Source organism: Cavia porcellus, unplaced genomic scaffold (genome assembly GCF_034190915.1).
Source record: "Cavia porcellus strain 051 isolate PalLab524CR breed Dunkin Hartley unplaced genomic scaffold, mCavPor4.1 scaffold_20, whole genome shotgun sequence".
Classification (NCBI taxonomy): domain Eukaryota; kingdom Metazoa; phylum Chordata; class Mammalia; order Rodentia; family Caviidae; genus Cavia; species Cavia porcellus.
In genome coordinates this window covers 68,747,207-68,759,802 of record NW_026947503.1, presented here as the reverse complement: position 1 = coordinate 68,759,802, position 12,596 = coordinate 68,747,207, and the positions used below count along the sequence as shown (strand labels likewise).

General features: G+C 39.1%; 1 protein-coding gene across 4 annotated transcripts in view; it reads right to left on the bottom strand.

The window, feature by feature from the left end:
- Nucleotides 1-12,596, bottom strand: part of Ak9 (adenylate kinase 9) — a 147,470-nt gene that overhangs the window by 77,003 nt on the left and 57,871 nt on the right. The gene's annotated exons all lie outside the window — the stretch shown is intronic.

The window sequence follows — 12,596 nt, the reverse complement described above, 5'->3', positions numbered from 1 at the left end:
TCACTCAATATCCATTATCTCCTGGTTATGACAGAATCTTGATTTTGTCAAGGTCAGAAATGTTCCCAGTTGAAAAATTACATCTCCCAACATTCCTTATAAGCTTGGATGGTCAATAAGATGAAAGGAAAACCATTTTAAGACAAATCTTCTGTCAAATCTTTGAGTTAGTTATGTCTCTTGCTTTTAACTCTCTTCTCACTAAGTACACTGACATGATGCCTAGAGCTATAGCAGCCACCCTGTGAGTGTGTGGCCACCTACCAAGGGTAGCAGGTCAAAGAAAGAAACTGTCTTCTCAAGACACTTTCTGCCAAAACAAGATGTGTTATTTAACCTATGTTCCTATAGGTCCATAACACAGTATTCTTACAATGGACTATGTTGGTTAATAATGACTTAAAATAATTCTCACATTTCTCCTTCTAAACACTCAGAGAGAAACGTGGTTTTCTAAAGTCACAGTTTAAGAGAATCAAAGAGCTCAAATATTAATTTACCTTTATCTGAAGACAATTTTAGATCTTAACCAGGATCTTGAGAACTCCCTTTAAATGTGAATGTTTCACAGATTTCTTTTTTTATTAATGCATACAACTTTTTTATTAATGCTAACAACCAAAGGAAAATGTAGATGGATTTCCAAGGAAGATTGTTAGATGGGCTCAGGGATGCAAGACTCACAACCCCAATTTTTAATTCAAATGAGTATTTTGTCTGCTAGCAGGGAAAATAAAGATAACAACCTAAACTGTAACAAAGCTAGTTTAATATAATGCCAGTAGATCTAAATTAAAAGAAAAACCAAAAGTGCTTCTCTTTCTGAGGTAACTAACCATGTGTATTTACCTCAGAGCTCAGGGGCAGATCAGGTCTGATGTTACTAGCCACAACCTACTGTCCTAGGCAGGTGGGGTACTGTGCCTGCTTCTGGCTGGGATGGACTTAATGGGAGTGCTTCTCTCTGTAGGCCACACTGGGAATTCTACAGAAACAGCAGAGACCAGCTCTCAGCTGCCACTTGAAGGCCAGCATGTGAATGCATGGGGCTGCACTCTGTGAAGGTTGCACATGTGAACATGTGCATTGGCATGTGCATGTTAGGGGAAGCAGGATGACAATCACAAGCTTCTGACACTGGCTAGCTAAATTCCCACTAGGCTTAAAATACACAGCAGAAAAAGAACATGTGCCTGATTCAGGAGAAACCAAATGAAATGACCGGCTCTACATTCTGTAACACACCAAGTTACAGATGCCTTTAAACACTGAACACAGAAAGGTCGGCCTATTAAAGAAAAAAGTGTAAGAACACACATACACACATGCAGAAGTTCACATGGCAAATTTCTGATACAGAGGAAGAGTTTTTAAGCCTGTAAAGAAATCAATGCTGGATTAAGGCCATAAATTTATCACAAAAACTATAAAAAATGCCTCTACATAATTCAAAAAGACCAAGGTGATTTAGAAGACAAATTACTCAGTTGGAAAACTGATAAAAATAGGAGACTAATATACAGAGATTGACATGATTTATAAAGATGGGCCAAACTGAAATATCGTCACTTCAGAAAAGGTTAACGAAAGATGGCAGGTAGATAACAACTGGCTACAGAAGCTCCCTGAGATAGTCAACTTACAATTCAACATAATACAGAGTGGGGAGCTCCAAACAGAGGGAGATGAATTCACTGGACCCAAGAAGAAATTAAGGCGGCTTGCCGACCATCCCAGGTCCTGCCATGACTGGCCGATGCCGTGACTTGCCAGGGTCCCGCCGCGACTTGCCAAAGTTCCGTCATGCCCTGCTGGGGTCCCACTGTGACTTGCCGGGTCCCACTGTGCCTTGCCAGGGTCACGTGATGACTGGCCGGGGTCCCGCGATGACTTGCCAGGGTCTCACCGCACATTGCTGGGATCCCGTCATGACTTGCTGGGGTCCTGCCATGACTTGCTGAGTCCTGCCACGCCTTACTGGGGTCCCGCTGTACCTTGCTGGAATCCTGCCACAACTGGCCAGGGTCACCCTGTGATTTGTTGAGCCGTCCGAGGTCCCACCGCTTGGATTCACTGGAGGCGCAGTTACATTGAGTTCAAGGGTCAGCAAGCTGGAAAGCTGAGTTGGCGGGGAGCCTACATTGACCTGTAGTGAGTGATGGGAGTGGAGCCATTCCATAAATAGGGGGGCTCCAGTGGACGACATTCTGGGACTGAGCAAGACTGGCAAGTCCAAGGGGCAGCAGTGACTTCAGTCAATTGTTCCCTTCCCAAATGAGATTGGAGGAGTGAGCTAGGCCTGGGTCACATGACCTGGCTGGAGACCCAAGAGGTTATCTGAGGTCAAGTCCCTGCAGCAGTGTCACACTCTAATCACACTGGCTGAGTGGGGCCTCCGAGGTTTGGCTGCTCCGGAAGGGTGGTAGTGCAAAGTAATACAGTAGTGCAGGCCACAGCAACTTGACTGATCTGGAGGGGAGGGGCCGGCATACGCTGTCCCTGTCTGCACTCACTAGCACATTGCAGTGTGAAGGGTCATCTAGCCAGCACACTGCAGAAGAATTGTAACCAACAAACAAAGAAACTGGGGCTTTCTAGAAGAAGCAAAAAAGATGGGAAGAGGAAGCAACAACAAAAAGTTCCCAGACTCCAATTCTGAGAACACTGACCCAGGACAGGTAAATACAAAGGAAAATGAGAACAACAAACATGCAATTTCAGACACAGCACAAGAGGACATAAAGAGATATATTCAGGACCTCACAGACGAGTTCAAAAGTGAAATATTTAGCCAAATAAAGCAAGATATAAGAAGATCAATAAAAGAGATACTAAGCACTCCTCAAGCAGACACAGATGGAAGAAGGGAGGAACTCAAACACAGGAGAGAACCATTTGGTGAAGAATATAAAAAAATATACAATACATGAAGCAGATTCAAAGAGATCACCAGGAAATTTAAAACTCTATGGAAAGATGGCAAATCTGCTTGAAAGAAACTAAGGAAAGATTATCCAAACTGGTGGGCAATTTTGCAATGTGGGAGTATGAAAGGGGAAACTGTTTAAAAATAACAAGGAAATAAGCAGTAACAATACAAAGGCTAGAAGATGAAAAAAAGGATCTATAACTTGAGAATAAAGAATGTGAATGAAGAAGCTGGGATACAAACAAAGGAACTGCAAAGGTTATTCACAGAAATAATTAAGGAAAACGTCCCAAACATAGTAAAAGGAAATGATATTCTGATGTATGAGGCATACAGAACTCCAGCCACCTACAACCAAAACGGAGCTACACCCAGGCATATAATAATCAAGATCCCAGAAATTCAATATAAGACAGAATATTAAAAGCTGTTAGAGACAAGAATCAGATAACATACAGAGGAAGGACCATCAGAATAATGGCAGACTTCTCGACACAAACCATCAAGTTAAGAAGAGCCTGGAGTGAAATATTCCAAGCCCTAAAAGAAAATAACCTCCATCCCACATTGATATACCCTGCTAAGCTGTCTCTAGAAATTAATGGGGAAGGGGCAGAGGAAGGGCTGAGCAGATCAGGGGCGCCTGCATCTGCCTCCCCGTGGGTCTGGAGGATTTTGGATATCTCAGCAAGCAGGGGAGCATCGCAGGTTCCAGAGGCCCGATGGCCTGCGGTAAGTACTCAGTGCACTCTGCCCAAAGCGCAGACTGTTCAGGACCCTCCAGGCTTCCGGGTGCAGTGAAGTGGATAAGTGGGTTTGAGTCATCTACATCCGCCTCCCCATTCCTGCTGTGCTTGGAGAACTGTGGAGCTTCCAACAAGCAGGTGGGCGCACAGTGTCCCTGAAGCCCAGCTTATCTGGAACTACGGAGTTCTAAACAGGCAGAAGAGGGCCATTGGTTCTACAGGCCCAGTGGCTTGGTGTAACTGGGTGCCAGAATCTCAGGAGCTGCGAACATAGAAGGGGATTTCCAACAGACCCTGAGGAAGCTTTCAAATAACACTTGAAACACAGAAATATAGGAAAATGACAAAACAAAAGACCAAATTACAACCTCAAACCTCCAGCCCATCTCAAGAAACCCTAGGAGTGATGTATATAGAAGAAAATATATGCCATTCACCTCAAATATTGGACATAATAGCTACTGACATTAACAAGTAACTCCAGGAAGCTTTAAAGGAATTCAAACTCGAAACAAGCTCCCAGGTAAAATAGGAAATGATAAAAGAAATGAAAGAGGGGGTGTGCAGAGGAGGAGCTAGGCAGATCTGGGGTGCCTTCATCGGCCTCTTTGTGTGTCTGGAGGACTGTGGATATCTCCGCCCAGACTGTTGGAGTCCCTCCAGGATCCCAGGTGCAGTGAAGGGGAGAGGTGGGTTTGAGGCCTCTACATCCGCCTCCCCATCCCAGTTGCACTTGGAGAACTGCTGAGCTCCCGACGGGTGGGCGGGCCCACACTATCACCCAAACCCAGCCTGTTTTGCTGCCGCCCCTGGCCATCAGTGTGCAGAGGAGGAGCTGGGTAGAACTGGAGTGCCTTCATAAGCCTCTCTGTGTGTCTGGAGGACTGTGGATATCTCCGCCCAGACTGTTGGAGTCCCTCCAGGCTTCCAGGTGCAGTGAAGGGGAGAGGTGGGTTTGAGGCCTCTACATCCACCTCCACATCCCAGTTGCACATGGAGAACTGCTGAGCTCCCAACGGGTGGGCGGGCCCACACTATCCCCAGAGCCCAGGCTTTTTGCTGCCACGCCTAGCCATCAGTGTACAGAGGAGGAGCTGGGTGGATCTGGGGTGCCTGCATCGGCCTCTCCGTGTGTCTGGAGGACTGTGGATATCTCTGCAAGCAGGAAGGGATCACAGGTTCCTGAGGCACCGCGGCCTGTGGGGAGTACCCTAACCGGGCTGCAATGGAAGAGCTGTGGAGCTTCCAAGGGACAGGTGGGCGCACAGTGTCCCTGAGGCCCAGCTTGTTTGGAACTGCGGAGTTCTGAGCAGGCAGAGGAGGGCCACTGGTTCTGCAGCCCAATGGCTTGTGGTAGCGTGGTGCCAGAGTCTCAGTAGCTACAAACATAGAAGGGGATTTTCAACACATCCTGAGGAAGCTTTCAAATAACACTTGAAACACAGAATTATAGGAAAATGACAAAACAAAAGACCAAATTGCAACCTCAAACCTCCAGCCCATCTCAGGAAACCCTAGGAGCAATGTATATAGAAGAAAATATATCCGATCCACCTCATATATCAGACACAATAGCTACTGAAATTGACAAGCAACTCCAGGAAGCTTTAAAGAAATTCAAACTCGACATAATCTCCCAGATAAAAGAAGAAATGATAAAAGAAATGAAAGAGATTGTAAATATATCTAAAGAAAACACAGATAAAAAATTGGAGCAACTAAACAAAAAGATAGAATCCCTAGACGAGAAATATAAGAAACAAACAGAATACATAATGCAGATGCACAGAGATATACAGGAAAAAAAAAACTCCACTGAAAGTTGTAAAAACCGCCTTAATGAAAGTGAAGATAGAATTTCAGACCTTGAGGACAGGATTGCAGCTAGTGAACAGGAAAGGAAAGATCTTTGGAAAATAATAAGGAATCAAGAAACAACAATTCAACAACTGCAAGACGATGCAAAGAAGAATAACATAAGAATGATAGGGATTAATGAAAGAGAGGGAGACAACATGAAGGATGTCAGGAGGATATTTAGAGAAGTAATAGCTGAAAATTTCCCAAGCATGAGATCAGAAACTGACATCAGGATCAGTGAAGCATATAGAACTCCAAATAGTGATAACCAAAATAAAACTACACCCAGACATATAATAATCACCATCCCAGAAATCCAACACAAGAATAGATTATTAAAAGCTGTCAGAGAGAAAAGACAGATCACTTATAAAGGAAAACCTACCAGAATCACAGCAGACTTCTCAGCACAAACGATAAAGTCAAGAAGAGCATGGAGTGAAGTATTCCAGATCCTAAAGCAAAATGATTTCCAACCAAGACTGATATATCCTGCAAAACTATCATTCAAAATAGATGGTGAAATACGATACTTCCATGTCAAAGAACAGCTGAAGAACTTCATGAACACCAAACCAACCCTGCAAGAAATATTGAAAGACAGTTTAGATACACAAAGGAAAAAACCACTAAGCAAAGCAAATAATTAAACAGAACAGAAGGATAAAGATGCAAGAGCAGAGAGATAACATTCCTACAGTTAACCAGCATTTAACAGTAATAACCATTAATGTAAATGGTCTCAATGCACCAATCAAAAGAAACAGACTAGCAGAATGGATCAAGAAACAAAATCCAACCATATGCTGTTTACAGGAAACCCATCTAACCCAGAAGGATACTCACAGACTGAAAGTCAAAGGATGCAAAACAATATTTCATGCAGCAGGAATCCAAAGAAAAGGAGGAGTAGCCATTCTGTTTGCAGACAACGTGAACTTAAAACCAACAATGACCATAAAGGACAAAGAAGGTCACTACATACTCACTAGGGGAACACTCCAAGAGGAAGAGATAACTATCTTAAATATATATGCACCAAACTCCAGAGCACCCAGTTATATAAAACAACCATTAACAGAAATGAAAACTCAAATTATCAGTAACACAATTATAACAGGAGACCTTAATATGCCATTGACACCAAGGGACAGATCAACCAGACAGAAAATGAGCAAAGAAATAACAGAACTGAATCACACCTGCGAACAAATGGATTTGATAGACATATACAGAATGTTCCACCCAACAACATCAGAATACACATTCTTCTCAGCAGTACATGGATCATTCTCTAAAATAGACCATATATTAGCTCAAAGAACTTATTTAAACAAATGCAAAAGATTTGAAATCATCCCTTGCATGTTATCGGATCATAGCGCTCTGAAATTAGAAATTAATGATAAAAGATACTGCAAAAATTCCACAAAAACAAGGAAACTTAATAACACACTCTTGAGTAATCAGTGGGTCACAGAAGAAATTAACGAAGAAATTAAAAAATACCTACAAGAAAATGAAAATGCAGATACAACTTACCGGAATCTGTGGGATGCAATGAAAGCTGTCCTGAGAGGAAAATTCACTGCACTGAGTTCCCACATCAGGAAAACAGAACGAATACAAATAACTTTATGCTACACCTCAAATAGCTAGAAAAAGAAGAGCAAGAGAAGCCCAAAGCCGAAAGAAGAGAGAAAATTATAAAACTCAGAGCAGAAATCAATGCAGTAGAGACCAAGAAAACAATCCAATGAATCAAAGAGGTGGTTCTTTGAAAGAATAAATAAAATCGATAAGCCCCTAGCCAACCTTATTTTAAAAAAGGAAGAAAAAGCTCAAATTCATGCAGTAAGAAATGAAAAAGGTGAAATCACTACAGACTCCACAGAAATACAGAAGATCATCAACACCTATTTTGAAAACCTCTACTCTCAAAGGTTTGATAACACAGAAGAAATAGACAGATTATAGAAACATATGAAGTACCAAAGCTAGACCAAGAAGATGTAAAACTGTTGAATAACCCAATCTCTGTTAATGAACTTGAAAATGTAATTAAGTCCTTACCTACAAAGAAGAGCCCAGGCCCAGATGGATTCACTGCAGAATTGTACAAGAAATACAAAGAAGACCTAATGTCAACACTCCTCAAACTATTCAGTGAAATTGAAAGGGAAGCAATCCTTCCTAAATCATTCCTAGAAGCAAATATTACTCTAGTACCAAAACCTGAGAAAGACCCAACTAAAAAAGAGAACTATAGACTGATCTCCCTAATGAACAAACATGCAAAAATCCTCAATAAAATATTGGCAAATATGATCCAGCAAATCAAGAAGATTATCCACCATGACCAAGTGGGATTCATCCCAGGCATGCAGGGATGGTTCAACATACGTAAATCAATAAATGTAATCCACCATATCAATAAAGTCAAAAGGAAGAATCACAGGATCATTTCTATAGATGCACAAAAAGCCTTCGATAAGGTCCAATATTCATTCATGATAAGTACTTTACAGAAAATTGGAATAGATGGTCTTTACCTCAATATAATAAAGGCCATTTATAACAAACCAACAGCCAGCATCACACTAAATGGCCAAAAATTGAATTTTACTTTAAAATCAGGCACAAGACAAGGATGTCCTTTATCACCACTCCTATTTAATATAGTACTGGAAGTACTAGCCAGAGCAATTAGGCAAGAGAGAGAAATAAAAGGGGTAAAGATAGGAAAAGAAGAAGTTAAATTATCATTGTTTGCAGATTACATGATACTCTACATAGAAGACCCCCTAAACTCCATTGAAAGACTCTTAGATATAATACATGAATTAAGTAATGTAACTGGATACAAAATCAATACTCAGAAATCAATAGCATTCCTATACACGAACAACAAAATCACAGAGAGGGAAATAAGAGAAACCACACTCTTCACATTTAGCAAGCAAAAAAATAAAATATTTAGGAATTACTCTTACGAAAAAAGTGAAAGACCTATACAGGGAAAATTATAATACACTGAAAAAAGAAATTGAAGATGGTCTCAGAAATTGGAAAGACATCCCTTGCTCAGGGATAGAAAGAACAAACATTGTGAAAATGGCCATTCTCCCAAAACTGTTACACAGATTCAATGCAATCCCAATAAAAATACCGTCAACATACCTTATAGATCTAGAGAAATCACTCCTAAAATTCATCTGGAACCAGAAGAGACCTAGAATAGCAAAGGCAATTCTAAGCAGCAAAGGCAAGGCAGGAGGCATCACAATCCCTGACTTGAAGTTATACTACAAAGCAACAGTAGTAAAATCAACATGGTACTGGAATCAAAACAGAGCCGAAGATCAGTGGAATAGATTAGAAGATACAACCACAACTACAAAGACACTCAACCACCTTATCTTTGATAAGGAGCCAAGCAGGTTCACTGGAAGAACGACAGTCTCTTTAATAAATGGTGCTGGAAAAACTGCCTCTGCATTTGCCAAAAACTAAAGCTAGACCCATGTCTATCACCATGTACTAAATTAAAATCTAAATGGGTCAAAGATCTGAATATTAAAACAGAAACACTAAATCTATTGGAAGACAAATTGGGTAGAAGCCTTGGAGACATAGGAGTAGGTAAAGAATTCATGAACAGGACTCCAACCGCACAGGAAATACTTCCCAGAATCAATAACTGGGACCACTTCTTATTAAAAAGTTTCTGCATGTCAAAAGAAATCCCCAGCATAGTAAAAAGAAAACCCACAAACTGGGAAAAGATTTTAGTGAACTCTCTGTCAGACAAGGGACTCTTGTCTAAAACATATAAAGAATTAAAAAAACTCAGACCCCCAAAATTCAAAGATCCAATCCAAAAATGGGCGTCTGAGATGAATACGCACTTCTCAGATGAAGAAATACAAATGGCAAATAAATACATGAAAAAATGTTCATGATGATTGGTCATTAGAGAAATGCAAATTAAAACCACACTGAGATACTATCTCACTCCTGAATGAATGACCAGGATAAAGAAAACCAACAACAACAAATGCTGGAGAGGCTGTGGGGAAAAAGGAACTCTCCTGCACTGTTGGTGGGAGTGTAGACTGGTACAACCTTTGTGGAGGTCAGTCTGGAGAATTCCTCAAAAACCTGGGATTGGAAGTCCCAATTATTCCAGCTATTCCACTTCTAGGCATATTCCCAGAAGAACTGAAAGCATTACACCACAGTGATATATGTGCACCTATGTTTATAGCAGCACAAGTTGTAATCGCCAGATCTTGGAAACAACCCAAGTGTCCATCAACTGAGGAATGGATAAAAAAGTTGTGGTATTTCTATACAATGGAGTATTATTCAGCTATAAAGAAGGACCACATTGAGATATTTATCCATAAATAGGCGCAGCTTGAGACCATACTCATAAGTGAAATAAATCAATCTCACATGTGTGAATACCGAGTAGTTTCCCTAATGTAAGTAATGATTCAAATATATAAAAGTATGTGGTAATCATGAGTCCCCATTATGTGGCCCTGAAGCCTTATATAGTTTTCACTTATTAATTGGAAAGTCTTTATTCTGGGCTTCTTGATATGGAAATATTTGAAGCTATAGTATATGAAGTTATATTCAAATATTTCAAGGAAAAAGACACTAAGGTAACTACTATTAAATTGGGTTATTTGGTGGTGAAGCACTATGTTGCTGAAACAGTCATGCTTTGACCTGTATAGTTATGTTGTTATGTCCTTTTTTATCTCAATCTCTCCTTTATTCATTAAAAAATTATTTAGTTATTTTTTATGGTTTTTTTAATTAAGGGGAAAAATTTTAAAAATTAGCATATATTATAGTAACTTTTTTTGAGTTCCTATTAACTTGTTTTGAAGTCCTGTAATACTCCCACTATCTTGTTTTGACTGATTAGACTCTGTTCCATTCTGTATGATAGTTTGTGAGTATAGGCCACTACTTTGGAGGCAATAAGATTCACTATGATGCCCATTCTGGTTTGACTATTATCTCCTTTGGAAGTCCTGTAATGTTTACAATGTTTAAGTTTTATTGGTCGTGTTCTCTACTGTTTTGTTCAACTTTATAATACCTAATGAGATAGACAATTCTTTTTAATGAAACAAGAGACCTTATGGTAACCATTGTTGATAACCTTGTTCTCTGTTCTTACATCATGTACTATGTCTATCCTTGGTTTTGACTGACAGCTTTGTTTTGCCATATTTGACTTTATTCTCTTCCAAAGAAAAAGTAATAAGAACTAAGGAGTAATTAAACCCCAAATGTGTAAATTTTGTTGTAAAAAAGAGAGGGAAAAAAGTGCTCTAAAGGCTACAACTGCAAGTGTGTTTAGGGGTGTTAAACAGATGACCATATTAATGTTTTTGGTTGGACCACTGAACACAACTATTTGCAGTCTCTCTCTCTGAATATTCACTTTGTATGCTTTGATACTGTGACTTGAGCAACTATCTCTAGGACGATAATGTGTAATCTATTAACTGGTGATTTCTTAATGGTTTTTTTTTTGTAGTTCTGTATTACTTGTACCCTTACACCGCTTTGTTTTGTTTTGTTTTTTCTCTTTTTCCTTTTAAATAAAATTTTAAAGAAAAGAAATAAAGGGAGAAACAAGATACTTCCAAGACAAAGAGGAATTTGGGAAATTTACAACCACCAATCCAACTCTACAGAGAATACTCCATGGCTTTGGTTTGTTTTGTGTTTTTCTCTTTTTCCTCTTAAATAAAAAAAAAAAAGAGAATACTCCATGGCATTATAGAGAGAGAAAAAAGTCCTAGATCTCCAGGAACAGTGGCAGAGAATCCTCAATGGAGCAGAAAACAGAATGAAGATAAGCAGACAACTGATGGCAAAAAAAGAGCATAACAGAAATGAGGCAGAGAAGATTTTATTCAAAACTGATATGATTGATAGTATCAAGTCTGAGAGTATAGGCAACTACACTGAAGATGACAAGACTCTATGATAACTGCCAGTTCTTGAAGTTCTATATATATACAAAGTTGTGTTTTTATTAATACTGTTATATACCAACATATTCAATTATACTATGTCTGATGATATAGCCAATTCTATTGGAGATAACAAGAGACAACACAGGAAGAATGATTTGTGCAACAGCAGTCTTATATGTTTATTTCATTTCATGTGTTTATAGGAATATGTTTTCTTTTGCCTTGCTTTGTTTTCTTTCTCCCTCTAATATAGAAAGAATAGAAATACATGTTAAGACGCGTGCATGTGTAGAATCTATAAACAGTTTATGAGAACTGAACATATGATACATGATGAAATGAACAGATACTTTGAAGAAAAAGAGACACTAAAATACCCAGGGCTGATCCTGGAGTGTCATAAAATGAAACCTAGCAATAGTATTATTCTTTGTTCAGAGTGATATTAGCCTGCTTGGGTTTATTAAATCTCAACATTAATTGAAGAGATTAATAACTGCATGTATGTTTAAGTGTATAGGGTTGATAACCATATTTCTAAGTTTTTGTTGGATTGTTGAACAGAACTGGTTGCAGTCTCACTGTTTGAATCTCCACTTCATAAGCTCCACTTTCATATCTTGAATAACTAGTTGTAAGATGACAATCTGTAATCATCAACTAGTGATTTCTCACTGTTTATTTTTTTCTTTGAAATTATATATTATTTCTACCTGTTTTCTGTTTTGTTTAGTCTTTCTTTAAATTAAATTTTTAAAAAAGATACAGTACCCAGTGCTGATCATGGAGTGTCATGATGTGAAATCCAGCAATACTATTATTCTTTGTTCAGAATGATTTTAACCTGCTTTAGTTCGTTTAATCTAAACATAAATGAAGGTATGGATGACTCCATGTATGTTTAAGTGTATAGGATTGACAACCATGTTACTAAGTTTTTGTTGGACAGTTGAACAGAACTGTTTGCAGTTTCACTATTTGAATTTCCACTTTACATGTTCCATTTTTGTATCTTGAACAACTACTTGTAAAACAGTATGTAAACATCAATTA